Source organism: Cupressus sempervirens, chromosome 7 (assembly GCF_028749045.1).
Source record: "Cupressus sempervirens isolate cs-2001-9-10 chromosome 7, ASM2874904v1, whole genome shotgun sequence".
Lineage (NCBI taxonomy): Eukaryota > Viridiplantae > Streptophyta > Pinopsida > Cupressales > Cupressaceae > Cupressus > Cupressus sempervirens.
The window spans coordinates 166145532-166161312 of NC_143124.1; the positions used below are offsets into that span (position 1 = coordinate 166145532).

The following is a 15781-nucleotide window of genomic DNA, read 5'->3' on the forward strand; positions in this document are numbered from 1 at the left end:
CATAAAACTTTATGAAGTCCACTAGGTCATAAATGACTCTTACAAGCCCTTTTATTGCTCTTACAAGTCATTATGAGGGTCTTTATGAAGATTTTATCTCTTGAGCCTCCTTTGTTGACTCATCCTTGCCCTTTCCTCCATCCTCTCACCATGTGACATGTGTCACTCCTTGATTGGCTATAAGGAAGCACAATCCATGTGCTCTCCTCTCATGCAATCTGAGCCTTCCATAAGCTTTTTCCCATCCTTGCATCTTAGCCCTCAATCCCTCAAGCCTCTTGCCTATAAATTGGATCCTTCCCCTTTGCAAAATAACACAATCCATGAAGTAAAGTTATAATGCTATTTTGAGAGCCAAATCCATACTAAAGCCATCTATCCACACCAAAAATCCACAATCATCCATTGAAGCCTTTGGAAGCATATTGAGCATACATCCTATCTTTTTAGACAAAGCTACTCAACAAGAGAGCTTCTCATTGAGAGAGCCCATTAATGGCTCATATTTTCAATTGAGAGCTCATCTTAGTCTATCTTGAAGTTTATGAATTTTGTTTAGTTTGTAGAAGCTTTATTTAAATTTGGTTTCTATTAGCATACTAACATTGCTCATATACATGAACTAGTAAGGGAAACTTTGAAATCTTCCTTCCCTTGTCCTATCCTAATCATTAGATGCATTAGTTTGGTCTTCCTCACTAGATTTTTGGTACTTCCTTTGTTAAGGTGACCTAATTGGGGCAATTAGGCCTGCATAACAATCTAGTTTTGGAAGGCTTCTAAATGGCTTCAACACTTTCCCTTTTGGGGATATAACAAAATAAATAAAGGGTACTTGGAATGAAAATTATTTCCTAAGGTCTTTTGGAAGATATGGTACTTGTTGCCTAATTTGTCTTTGAAAGGGCTAGTAGCCTAGATGCTACTTTATGAGGATAGAGTTATGAAATTCATGTTTGGGTTGTTGTTTGGCCATGGTTCGTTGGTTTTAGTGTTGGGATGAACCCCTTAACATGTTGATCAACATTATCTATGAGAATCCACCATTCATGGGTGTGAAGCCAAGTTTTCTAGTGTAAAGTTGTATGGATTAATGATGATCCCTTAGTGTTATTGTTGTGTCAAGGTGTAGAAGTTTGGGTGTATAATCTATCTTGTTGGATTGACATCAACATTGTGCTTATTGTACCCTAAACTCTGCATCATTCTACCTACAAAATTCTATCTTCTATAAGGTACAACATTGACCAATTGTGCATATAAGGAAATATATGCATTGGAATACATGTGAGTGCCCATTACAATTGGTATTCTATGATGGTAGATCTAACATATGGAATTAATGAAACCTTGAGAATCTTGTTAGGCTCTACATCATAACTAAACCTTGAGAATCCTATTAGGCTCTACATCATAACTAAACCTTGGAATTAATGTAATGTATTGTTTTTAGTTTCAGATTTGTTATATGTTTGTAATAATAACTTATGATAAATGTTTAGATGCATAACATAGAAGGCAGGCTTTAAATATGAACAAGAAGATCATAAATCAATATGAAAATGACATAAATTACAAATGATAAATTTTTGGCTTTGACACTGATAAAGTTTATTACTGATCAATATTGTATCAAAAATTCAAATTGATTAGGTATTGAATTAAGCTTGATAAACAAATGATAGAGAAGGAAAACTTTAAACATGAACAAGATCATAAATCATATGAAGAAATCAACTTGTGCTCGCAAGCCACCAAGCAACCTCCTTGTTTCTAAACCACAGTCACTAGCTCTTCCCTAACCTTATCCAAGTTCCAAGTGTAAACTGCCTCACATTCGGCGCTCTGTCTACACACTCAAAACTCTACTACAATCCTGCTGTAAACTACCTCACATTCGGTGCTCTATCCACAGACTCAGGAAAAAAATCTCTTCACTTCCTCTTTCTCTTTCACACCTTGAAGCCTTCCAAGCTTCACTTTCCACAACTTTCACCTTTCCAAGCTTCCACTTCTTGAGCTTCTCCTTCTCAAGCTTCTCCTTGAGCTTCCACTCCTCAAGCTTCCCCTTGAGCTTCTACTCCTCAAGCTTCCCCTTGAGCTTGATTAGAAATGCTCATATGCCTTGCTTAAATAGGCACTTACCACCCCATGCATGACTTATCCACAAGCTTCTAGAATTCTTCCACAACCTTCTACAACTTCCACAACTTTCTACAATATTCATAACTTTCTAGAATTCTACCCACACACCTCGATAAATGGAATAACAACCATTTATTTTTTATTTTTTCTATTATGCCACCTATGAACCTCGAAAATAGAAATCCTCTTTTTCTTTCTTTTCTCCTTTTTCCCCTTTTTATTTTTTATTATTTCTCCTCTAATTTTCGTCACTTTTCTCTCTCCTCCAGAATTTTTTTTTTAATTTTAAAAAATTAAATTAAATTAATTTTTTTCCTTTTTTTTAACCCAATAATTTTCCATGCAAGATGCTCCTGCATCAGACTCCCCCGGTAGATAGAAAAGTGTGTCCCACACTTTGATGCCAAAAGAAAGATCTACCACCATCTTCATCTTCACCAAAGGTTTCCACCTCAACAGGGACAACAAAACCACCATACAAATCTTCCACATCTACATCACTCTATCAAACACCAGAATCTCAACCATCCAATCAGCGTGCTCACTCCCAGAAACAAACTGAATATAATTCTTCATCAACAAACCCTCATTCACATCAACAACTAGTGAATTCACACCCATAGCAACAAACCCTGCATCAACAACAACAAACTCCATATCAGCACCAACATGTAGATCACCATAAATACATGCCAAACTCTCAACACCAGCAACCTCATTGCTCACAACAAGATGCTCTACAATACATAACTCGCCTCCAACAACCAGATCATCCATGACCAAGTGCTCTGCAACATTCAAGTCACCACCAACATCAACTAGATCATCCATGACCAAATGCTCTACAGTCTCCATGTCAAACTCAACCAACTGATCATGAAAACCAACCTCTATCCCAACATCAAAAACATTAGGAATATCTTCAGTAACAACCTCTAGTTGCTCTACAGGTTCTACATCAGACTCCACAAACTAATCAGCAAAACCAACCTCTTCCACCTTGACCTTCTTAGCTTGATCAGCCAATCTAGCATCCAACCGAGAAATAATCTTAGAAAAATTCCTCTCCACTATATCATGGATTTTGGCAATCATCTTAGGGTCCAATCCTCATTAGTGGTATCAGAGCGTATCGTCATCAAGTGGTATCAGAGCAGGAGATTCTGAGTGTACAAGCAGATCGTCGAAGTGTGAGGCAGTTTGTACCAGGACCTTGGTTGGGTGAAGTTTATCAGAGTAGGAGTTCCTGAGTGTACAAGAAGATCAGCGAAGTGTGAGGCAGTTTGTACCAGGACCTTGGTTGGGTGAAGTTTATCAGAGTAGGAGTTCCTGAGCATGTAAACAAATTGCCGAAGCTGAGGCAGTTTGCACTAGGACCTTGGGAGGACATGCAGATTGATCGATTGATGCAGAGATGGAAGACTGCACTTGTTGAGGCATGATTGTGAAGAGTTGGTGGATTGCAAATCCGTTGTCCTAGACTTGTGATGTGGTTCCTGATTGTTTGTGCAAGGTGGCAGGTTGCGATCTGACTTGCAAATAATTTGGTTATCACAAGGAGCATGGGAAGGATTTTTTGCAGAGGGTTTACGAAGATCTTGGGAGATGGCTCCAAGAGGATTGGACCCTAAGATGATCGTGAAAATCCATGATATAGTGGAGAGGAATTTTTCTAAGGTGATTTCTCGGTTGGATGCTAGATTGGCTAATCAAGCTAAGAAGGTCAAGGTGGAAGAGGATGGTTTTGCTGATCAGTTTGTGGAGCCTGATGAAGAACTTGCAGAGCAACTAGAGGTTGTTGCTGAAGATATTCCTAATGTTGTTGATGTTGGGACAAAGGTTGGTTTTCATGATTAGTTGGTTGAGTTTGACATGGAGACTACAGAGCATTTGGTTGTGGATGATCTAGTTGATGTTGGTGGTAACTTGTATGTTGCAGAGCGCTTGGTCATGGATGATCCAATTGTTGGAGGTGAGTTATGTATTGCAGAGCATCTTGTTGTGAGCAATGAGGTTGCTGGTGTTGAGAGTTTGGCATGTGTTGATGGAGATCTACATGTGGCTGTTGATGTGGGGTTTGTTGCTATGGGTATGATAACACTAGTTGCTGATGTGGATGAGGGTTTGAAGAATTATGTTTAGTTTGTTCCTGGGGGTGAGCATGCTGATTGGATGGTTGAGATTCTGGTGTTTGATAGAATAATGCAGATGTGGAAGATTTGCATGGTGGTTTTGTTGTCCCTGTTGAGGTGGAAGCCTTTGGTGAAGATGAAGATGGTGGTAGATCTTTATTTTGGCGTCAAAGTGTGGGACACACTTTTCTATCTACTAGGGGAGTTTGGTGCATGAGCATCTTGCATTGGAAAATTATTGAAAAAAAAAAAAATTTGTGGCGGAGAGAGAAAGTGACAAAAATTAGAGGAGAAATAGTTTACAAAAATAAAAAAAGGGAAAAAGGAGAAAAGAAAGGAAAAGAGGATTTTTATTTTTGAGGTGCATAGGTGGCATAATAGAAAAAATAAAAATAAAAAATGGTTGTCATTCCATTGATGAAGAGCCACACCACCCTTACCAACTCACAACCAAGAATGCAACAATAAGGAAACAAAGAGATGACAAAATACTTCCCAAGCAATTTTATTATACTTGACAATCCAATAGCAATTACAATAACATTTCTACAAGATCTCTCAAGATCCAATCCAAACCCAAGCTAGTCCAGATCCACACTCTGGTAGAAACCTCTGAGATCTCAACTTGTGCTCGCAAGCCACCAAGCAACCTCCTTGTTTCTAAACCACAGTCACTAGCTCTTCTCCAACCTTATCCAAGATACAAGTGTAAACAACCTCACATTCGACGCTCTGTCTACACTCACAACTCCACCATAATCCTACTGTAAACTGCCTCACATTCAGCGCTCTGTCCACAGACTCAAGAAAACTCACTCTTCACTTCCTCCTTCTCTTTCACACCTTGAAGCCTTCCAAGCTTTCCAAGCTTCACCTTCCACAACTTTCACCTTTCCAAGCTTTCCTTCCAAAGCTTCTACTCTTTGAGCTTGATTAGAAATGCTTATATGCCTTGCTTAAATAGGCACTTACCACCCCATGCATGACTTATCCACAACCTTCTAGAATTCCTCCACAACCTTCTACAACTTCCATAACCTTTTAGAATTACAACTAAGCACCACCATGTGGCCCAATTAGAAAATTACATTTCCTTTATGGATCACAACAAATATTAAATGCAAGATTTAAGAAACTTTCCACAAGCTTCTAAAATGCCACCTACACACCTTGATTAATGGAATGACAACTAATTTCTCATTTTTTTATTTTATGCCACCTATGCACCTCGAAAATAGAAATTCCTCATTTTTTATTTTTCTCCTTTTTCCCTTTTTATTATTATTATTTTTTTTTCAAATTTTTTTTTTTTTTCCAATAATTTTCCCATGCAAGATGCTCCTTCATCACTTGATAAACAAATGATGGAGAAGGAAAACTTTAAACATGAACAAGATCATAAATCATATGACAATGACATATTGGAAATGATAAACTTATGCTTAAACATCGATAAAGTTTATTGTTAATAAATATTCTATCAAAGTTTTGAACTGATTTGGTATTGAATTTAATATCATACATGAACATATCTAATTTAATGTCAGACAAAAACATATCTAGTTTAATGTCATACATGAACAAACATATAATATAAAATGATAACCAATAATGTCATGTACATTAACAAACACATAATATATTATGATAACCAATAATTTCATACATGAAAAAACATATCATATATTAACCAATAATGTCATAAGTCTAATAGTGTCATGCATCAAATCAATGTCATACATCAAATATATAATGTCATGTATACATCAAATGTATATCAAATATGTCCACTGACATAAAACCCAACATATATGTCCGTTGATGCCTATACATGTACATGTCTATCAACTATATCTTCTCCTTCCCGTGAGGGGAAGGAAAGAAATCTCTAGAGGCCTTCAGTCCTTGTGTGGAGGGAGACGGTGGCAATGATGGGGTCCTCCTCACATGCTTGCTTGTCCTCTTGTTGAGGCTCTTCTCTAACTCAAGCTGATACAAACAAAGTAGATATGAATCAATAATTATTATACATTGAAATCAAATATATGTACACACAAAATTAATTATTTTCTTACCGCCATCATATAGTCGCTCTACAAGTCCACCTTGAAGGCTCGTGGATGATCAGGTGTGACAACTCACTACAAAAATTGAATCAATATAATCACTTATAAATAACATTAGAAATTTCGATACTAACTATTATAAACAACAACTAAAACCAAGAAAATTCTTTCATACCTCAGTCAATGGCTATGAACTAGCCATAGCTGCAGCCACTCCATGATCGATGGACTACGAGAGATGAGGAGGAGTCTTCGATGTCAAGAGCTACATGTCATACAATACACATTAAATGTAACATGAAACAAATATATTCAAATGAATTAAATTAACATGAAACAAATGTACCTCTACGAAGCTTGTGTTGCGTCTAGGCTCAGAGTCTGTAGTGAATGTCGATGGTCTTATAGAGAATTGATACACATGCATAAATTTTTTTGTCAATCCTTCATATGATTACTTAATAGATATATGTATTCATTTAAATGATTAAATCGATACATACCTCTGGACTTGTCGAAGGGACAAAAAATGGGGTCGGGGGATCGCTATTAGGCCTACCAACACTTTGACCTTGAATTTTGAACAATGTCAATACATGCTAATTAATTAGTCATTCACTATACATATGAAATGTGATCAAATTAGTTTATTATAATTGTAATTTACCTGTGTGTCAATGCCAAATGTCTCATTTAGGAACCGATTAGTCACTAGCCCATCATCCACACCATCTTCAGCATGATTGCCAAATGTGCATAAGGATCCGCATGATGTGCACATGTGACTGCGACATGCAGAAGGCTCCTCCTCAACTAATGGACTTGTGCAATGAATGAGGGTTTGCATCAAAGCTCTAATAGTCCCTAGAGCACTGGCCTCTAAATGTTCCTTCACAATTGAAGGAATAGTCACATGCTCACCCTGTGGCTTGACCACAGGTGCCCTAACTACATTAGGGTCATGACATGCCCCCGACCCTTAAATGATGACCCCCCAGCTGTACCCTGAGAGTCTACTAATATATCAAAATAATTGGGGATCTCCCCAAGGACAAACTCACAATACAATTTCCTTAAGAAATACATGGGGACCTCGTGATTATTGCAAGGAGGGGCATCAAAAACCATCCACCATCTATCCCAAAAATTATTTCTAATAGCATTGTGTATGCACCAATGCATGGGGAACCATTTAGTACCCTCTCTTATAGTATCTTGTTCACCAGGTTTTCTAAATAATGCACATATTCTACCTTTTGGTATATCTTTTTTTTTAACATCTTGATATGATAATTTATTTACATAATATCTATTTTGTTCTTCCCTCTTAACTTGCCAAACATCTAATTGACCACTAACATTAGCTATGTGGACCTAAATAGATTCGAGGGACGATGCCAATTGAGCTCTCATTGGATTGGTTTGTCCACATTGTTTCAACCGACCAATGAGTCCTTCTAATTCAGTTTTGCCTCTTTCTATTTCATTTATTATATTTTCTTGTGTGCCAAGAGGAGGTCTTGCAATTGGCTCAGGTTGCAAAATTTTTTGTTCTTCTTGTGGAGGGTTTTGGTTTTGATCATCTTGAGGGTTTTGGTTTTGACCTTCTTGTGGATTTGCTAGGTCATTATTGACATTTCTTGAGAAGAAATCAATTGAGAAAACCTACAAAACAATATAAAAAACATATCAAACAATGCAAAAAGAAAGATAGATAACATACGGCATGCTCGTGATCTCAATCTTCAACAGCGAGGAGGCATATTGGCAAGGCAGGTGGCAAAAAACTTGTTTGAATGCAATCTGCGTACGCATTGTAGTGAGAAGAAGTAGGAAAAAAAGGTTAAAATGAATGGGCTACGGGTATGCAACCCATTTATAAAAATTGGGTTTTTTTTTAAAGTGCGCACGTGCTATAGCACATACGCACTATGGATTGGGTTACCCAAGCCATAGCGCGTGCGCGCTATAGTGTGTACACGCTATTGAAAATTAGAAAAAAAAAATGGTGTCACCTTTTTGGCACCACAACTTGGTGCACATACTTGTATATAATCCTAAGAGAGGTTGAAGTAGAGTTCTAAGGTTGAACCTTAGATTACATATAAGAAAATGTGGGGGTTGACAACAAATAAAATAAATTAATTTCCTTTAAACAAAAAATATCTATGCAAATGGAATGAAAATAATTAGTTTACAAAAATTAGCCTAGATTTAAACATAAGCTAGTAAATGAACATAAGCAAATGAGTCAATTAACAAGAGGATAAGATAGGTTTAGACTAATGAACTTGAATATCACTAATTTGTCATGCAAAATTTATTTACCATAACTTGAATAAATTGATTTTCCCTAGTTTGATGGGTCACATTCTACTTTTTATGGAATTCAATTTTGCATTGCTTGGATTCAATCTTGATTTAGATATATTTGTTTTGATGCATGAAACTAAACTGTATCATGTGTCCTAGTGGATCGATACAATACTTATTCAATAGAGTTATTTTGTCATTGCCAATACTTGAATGTGACCAATGTAGTGTTTAGGAACATTGTAAGATTGTTGACTTAATAAGGAATAAGTTATCCATGGTGAACCCTTTGTTTGTTTAGGTTAATGATAATGAATGACTTTAAAAACAACATACAAAAGAATGCACACGAGCTATATGAAGACAAATAAAATTTAATTATTTGTTCCTTCAAAAAATTGAAGCATGCTCTAAATATTCCACTTTAGTGAATTACATATGAATTAAGTAGAGAGGGCAAAGAATTAGTGTTTAAATTTGAAATATGAAAAGATGGGTTAGTGACAGAGGAACGAACTTTAGGGTAAACTACCTTCCCAAATCATGTAGAAATATGTAAGCATAAATTTAAATATATTGTATTAAATTTAAGACCTATTATTTAAATAGACAAAAGTAAAGAAAAATGATACAACTTACAAGTTTCACCATAACCAATATTACTTTTAATGCATAAATAAATCATTATAAATTTCTAAATATTTGATATGACTATTATTTTAATATAAATGTTATTATAATTTTATAAAATTACATATATTATTAAATAATAATAAATAAATTTCTACTACACTTTCTTATATATTAATTTTTAAAATATATTTTTAATATTTAAACAATAATACTTTTAAAATAGTAATTTACCTTTAAATTAATAATAATAAAAGCTTATATTACTTATTCATGGTATTTGAAAAAAAAAAACTTAGAAATACATTTTTAATAAAAATCTTAGAAGAAAGGAGCGCAGCACTTTTTAAATTTTTTTTAAAAAAACATAGATCTTCAAATTTCAAACGTTAATATCTGACCGTTGCCGCAAAGCCCGGAAAAGAGGAAAGGAGTGGAGCAAAAGATGATAAAATAGGAAAATTTGGGCAATATAAGTAAAATTCTACATCCTACGAAAACAATGGAATATTTTTTTGTTTGATTTTATTCTCCTGTTTGTTCTTTGTTTTTCTTTTGCATTTGTGTAGGGTTTGTATTTGCATTTTTCATTTGTGCAGGGGGTTTGTACAGTGTGCACACTGGTCTGTTTGTTGGTCTGTCACTGGTTTGTTTGTTGGTCTGTCTGGTCTATTTGTTGGTCTGTTTGATTGTTCATGTTTTGTTATTTTTGTATTTTGCTTTTATTTGGGTTTTTGGGTTTGATTTGGGTAGTAGCGGAGGAAGATGCAGGAAGAACAGAGGAGTGGCGAGGAAGAACAGATGGTACGTATCAGACTCTTTTCAATGTGCATAGAAATAGGGGAAGACATGATATTGCAATTTTAGTTAAGGAATTCAAGTATTTAATATTGAAACAATGTCCAAGTCCAAATTAATAGCATTTTGCTCAGAATTCTAATTCTATTTGTCTAGTTTCCTGTGTACCTTCGTTGTCCGGATATATCTGAAACTTTGCCAAACTTCTAATGTCTGTGAATTGTTTTTAGTCTGCTTATTTCTTATTTCTTATTTCTTGAATGGGGTCTGCTTATTTCTTCCTTGCTGTGAAAATTCTGAGCCTTCGAGATTCCTGACTTTGATATCTTAAACTCGTCACTTCATTTGTTCAAAAATGAGGTGCCATTTAATTCCATCAGACACATCTAAAAACAATTACGGGTAGAGAATCAAGCAAAAATAGATTGACTTGAAAATGGGTTAAAATATCAAGTAAAGAGTTAAACAAGGCAGAAACGAAGTGAAAATAAAAATGGGTATATTAAGAGTATAGAGTCAAAACAAAGGCAGAAGCGTATGGCTGCTGTTCAAACGATTCAAGAGGTGTCTGTGACTTTATTCTTCTTCTTCTCTTGTGTCAATAATACAATTGCTGCTCAGACTATAAATAAGCTTAGATGTCCTCGAGAGTACAATTGTGATATCCCATGGATCTCGTCTTTTGTAATTTTTTTCTTTATAATTTTTTTTTTCTTCCTGTGTCAATGATGCTCTCTAGATAATACAAGTGCTTAGATTTTAATGAAGCTTATATGCCCTGGACGGTACAATTGCAACATCCCTTGTATCTGACTTTGACTACATTATAAATTCTTTAATTGCTATAGTCATTTTAAGAATCATTGGACGAATTAATGTAAGAATTTAGCCACATTCCATTAGTTGAGGGAACATTGACTTTAATATCACAATTCGCATCCTTTGTTGAGTGCCTGATCATTTCTGTACTATTTATGAATTTCTTACCTTGATCTAGAAAAAAGTTAAATGAGAATGGCGGCTATATACCACAAGATTCTTGATGAAATAAGAAAAGGTATATATACTAGACAGGAGGAGTGGCTTCTATTGCACTGTAGTTGTCTAGAAATCGTTTGGGATTTTTTAATAGAAATCTACTGAAATTGTCATTCTCTTTCCACGTTATGGTTCTTGCTAATTTGCAATGTTTACGTTTGTGGGTTCAATATAGTTATTGAGAATATAAATCATAGATATTATTCAACATGCATAAATTTAGTTGCTTTCTGCAAAAATGGGAAACGTGGCAAACTCTTTACAAAGTTCCACTCATTCATTCATGACAAGTAGAATGGGGATGTGGAAATTGCATGTAATTTGCAGACCCAATGAAAAGTGGGTGATTGATATGATAATTGGAGGGCCTGCTAAAGTCATAATTTTTAGGACTCGGTTTAAGTATCCACAATGGCTTCCATACCTTTTTGCATTTTTTAATTTGTGTTGCGGATAACATCCCCATTTCGCACAGTTTGAATTGACAGCTTTAGTTGGCTACGTACACTGTTGTCGGATTCCTTGGATTCCGTGGATACTTTTAAAGATTTTATCCTAGTATAGAACCAAATCCTTAAAGGAACCTAAGATAGAACCAAATCCTTAAAGGAACCTAAGATAGAACCAAATCCACCATTGCAATTAATAGTATGATCGAAATGAACAGCCAAAGTCAATTATGGATGTTTTGATGTTTCTTCCATTTAGTCCCTCCCTGCTTGTTTTTAAGGCCCGCGAGGGCAGCAATTTGTTGTTGATTATCTTCTTGATTCCGTTAAGCTTCTTGATGTCTTCTTTTGTTCTTGTGAATGCTTGTCAAGTGAGGCTAGACATTGCTTTAATTGACTCTATACACTGCTGTCAGGTTCCTTTGAGGATCTGGTTCTTTGTTTTTTGCTTCATTTGTTCTTTTGGGACGTTTTCACTTAAGACTCCCTTGACGCTAGTTGTGCCCTTGTTTGTCTACCCATTTTGGTCCTTTGAAGCTAATACAATCCCAGTTACCTTGGCACCTGCATTTGTACTACTTTCCGCCTTTGTTGTTCTGTGTTTATTTGGCAATACAGGCATTTCAGATGTTGTAGCCTTCCATCCATTAACTATTTCTAGATTTGTAGGCATGTTCTTGCTTGCCTTCTCTTTCTTAAATTTGTCTTTGAATTTTGAATCTCGTTTGGAAGGTTCTTGCTGATCTCTACTTCCTAGAATTGGAACATCCTGAACCACCACTGCAAACTTTTCTTAGGCCTTCACATGTTTAAATTTGTTGAATCCTCCAATAGCCTCTTCTTCCTCATTATCCAAGACCAACTCTAAAAGTTATGTTTAACCTGAATCAAATTTGGATTATAATGGCTTGGGTCGATGTTTTTTAATTGGGTTTCCATAATCACATTGTTCTTCTTAACAATGGTGGATTGTAATGTGAAGTTTGGTTATCTAATTCTAACATTGAAATGTTTTTTAATTGGGTTTCCATAATCACATTGTTCTTCTTAACTGGGTTCTTTCATTGGTTTCGTTGAGAATTACATTTGAATTACCCTTATGGTATTAAGTTAATAATGACCTCTGATGTATGTCTACTATATTTTCACAATTATTTCTCTTAAGTTCTGGTTGCATAATTTTTCATTCTATGTTGTCACTCACTCATGATTTCTCTAATGATAATCATATACTTCAATTCATAGTAATCTTATCTCAGTTCTCATAATCTTTATCTTAGTTGTAAGAATGTTTTGATTTTTTTCATGTCTAATATATTTATTTGTATTGATTTTATGTTCTTGCAGGAAAATCTCCCAGGAAGACGTTCAAAGGTAATTTCTCATTTTTTAAATCTTATATATATGTTAAGTTGTGCAATTAATTTATATTACAAATCTTCAGATCATTATGCTTTAATGTATTTCTTGATTAAATATTTGTCAAGTTATGAAATGCTCACTACAACAACTTAGAGCATTTGTAGCTATCAAAACTGCTGGTGGCTTGATATAATGAAAAGAAGCTGAAACCATTGAAGTTGATGTGCTTGGTGCTCTTGGAAAGAACAAAAAAGGAGACACGAGATGTGGTATGTACATGTTCTTTATATTTGACATATTCTTGATGACATTTAATTCAACTACCTACCCTTCTTATAAATGAAATTGCAACTCTTATTGAAAATGATATGCTGAGTGGCTGGCTTGATAATTTATTTGCTATGGTAATATATCATGCTTTTTACTCTAAAAGATGCAAGACAAATAGGAAAATCGAAAACTATAAGATCTTTAAATCTGAATGGTTTTCTTACTGGCTAAGTCTATTAGCATCATAAATTTAATTTCTATACAGATTTTAGATTTTCCTACATTTATATCTAACTTTATAGATATTTGTTGCATTACAATGACTGATTTATAACTAAATTGACAATGATTGGATGGCAGAATTACACGAGATTGTCAAGTATTTGATAGCAAGGATCCTCCAAGTCCCGAGCAATGTTTTCAGCCAGTTATGTTTTACCAATATGAAAAGTTCGAGCATATGGCTAAAGTTGCAGCAAAGCATGTGATTGGTTATTTTTCATTTCTTTTATACTTTTTTTTATCAAACATTGATCTAATAGTTTTTGTAACATGTAAAAATATAATGCTAAATAAAAGAAAGTTATTAGAAGGGGTTAAAAGGCCCTTCAAAGACTAAAGGGAATGCCCATTGGCCATGTTCATTCCTTAGAGTCTTTTATTTTTTTGACAGCTTAAAGAATGGTCAACAGGCCAATGCCATTCTTTAAGGCATGTCTTGTGTCTCTTGCATTTTTTTGGTTAGTTTTTAATTTCTTAATATTAATGTTAATATTAAAGTTGTCAATCACAATTTTATATAAATAAATGCATCATTTATGCAACACATCACAAGACTAAGTATAACTTGATATAAGTATATCACCATAATAATCTGCTTTTTTGACCCATGAAAAATTAATATTGTTCGTAATGAACAATCTTAGATTACTTTCCCAACAAATATTAAAAGATAATTAAGAACTCACTTTATGAATGTAATTTACACAAAGCATGTCTACATATTTGTTAAATGCATGTTTTTCATATTGCAAACTTATAATGGTTTTTTTTGCACATAATAAAACAAAATAAATAATGATGGGCTGCTTGACAATCACATATTAGCAATATGACAATACATAAACTTCAATAAATTCTATATATTCAATCAAGGCATTGTAAGAAATCATAAAATCATAAAATATAACCAATTGACAAGTAATGTAAATAATATAAAATAAACACATTCATAAAGTGAGTTCATTTAATATAAATAATAAAATATTAACACTTAAAGATAAAAAATATAATAAAATAATGGGTGTCTTGTCAAGTCGGGTGGCGTCGTGTCATGTCATGTCATGTCAGGGTTGTCTTAGGTCACTTAGGGGGAGGCCACATAAGCTTCCACCTTCACGTGGTTGGCCTTGTTAGTAGAGAATAAATATTCTTGAAGCTAAGAGAAGCTTGTTTGTAATTATATGTCTTGCTTAATCATAAAATATTTAAGTTATATCATTTGACATTGTGAGATTCTAAAAATAATGTTCCTTAACGTTTGTGTTTTTAGATCTTAAAGAATGGTCAATAAGTGAAGGCCATTATTTAAGACATGTCCCTTACATTTTTATATATTAATTGTATAATTTTGATGTTAACATTAAAGTTGAACTTGACATAACCATTTCACCATAATAATGTGCATGTCTTGACCCATCACATATTAACATTGTTCATAATGAACAATCATAAATTACCTTCCTAAAACCAATATTAAAAGATAATTAGGAACTCACTTTATAAATACAATTCACACATGTTTACATAATTGTTAAATGCATTTTTTTTTTCATATTGCAAATGACAATTTGTTTTTGTGCATAATAAAGCAAAATCAATAAAGTTTGACTAGTAATTTACATATTAATTAACATTACGAAAACACACAAACATTAATAAATACTACATGTAATTGTAAATAATATTTAAAAACACTTTCATAAAGTGAGTTAATCTAATGTAAATAATAAAATAATGGGTGTCTTGTCAAGTTGGGTGGTGCCATGTCGTGTCGTGTCATGTTGGGGTTGTCTTAGGTCAATTAGAGGGAGGCCACATAAGCTTCCACCTTCACGTGGTTGGCCTTGTTAGTAGAGAATAAATATTCTTGAAGTTAAGAGAAGCTTGATTGTAATTATATATGTTGCTTAATCATAAGACATTTAAGTTATATCATTTGGCATGGTAAGTTTCTAAAAATAATGTTCCCTAAAGTCCCTTGCATTTTTATATAATAATTTTATAATTTTGATGTTAACACTAAAGTTGAACTTGACATAAATTTCACCATAATAATCTACATGTTGACATTGTTCATAGTGAACAATCATAAATTACATTCCTAAAAATAATATTAAAAGATAATTAGGAACTCACTTTATGAATGTAATTCACACACAACATGTTTAGATAATTGTTTTTTTGTATTGCAAATGATAATTTGTTTTTGCACGTAATAAAGCCAAATCAATAAAGTTGGGCTAGTAGACAATGACATATTAACATTATGACAACACAAACATTAATAAATATTACA

The 15781-nt window shown here is 34.0% G+C and overlaps 1 long non-coding RNA gene across 1 annotated transcript; it reads left to right on the forward strand.

Annotated features, from left to right (window-relative positions):
- The first annotated feature begins 9784 nt into the window (after positions 1–9784).
- Positions 9785–13823, forward strand: LOC149546043 (uncharacterized). The gene is made up of 4 exons (XR_016354318.1): positions 9785–10090; positions 12919–12945; positions 13098–13202; positions 13564–13823. It is a non-coding gene; the product is annotated as an uncharacterized LOC149546043 (long non-coding RNA).
- The last annotated feature ends 1958 nt before the right edge of the window (positions 13824–15781 follow it).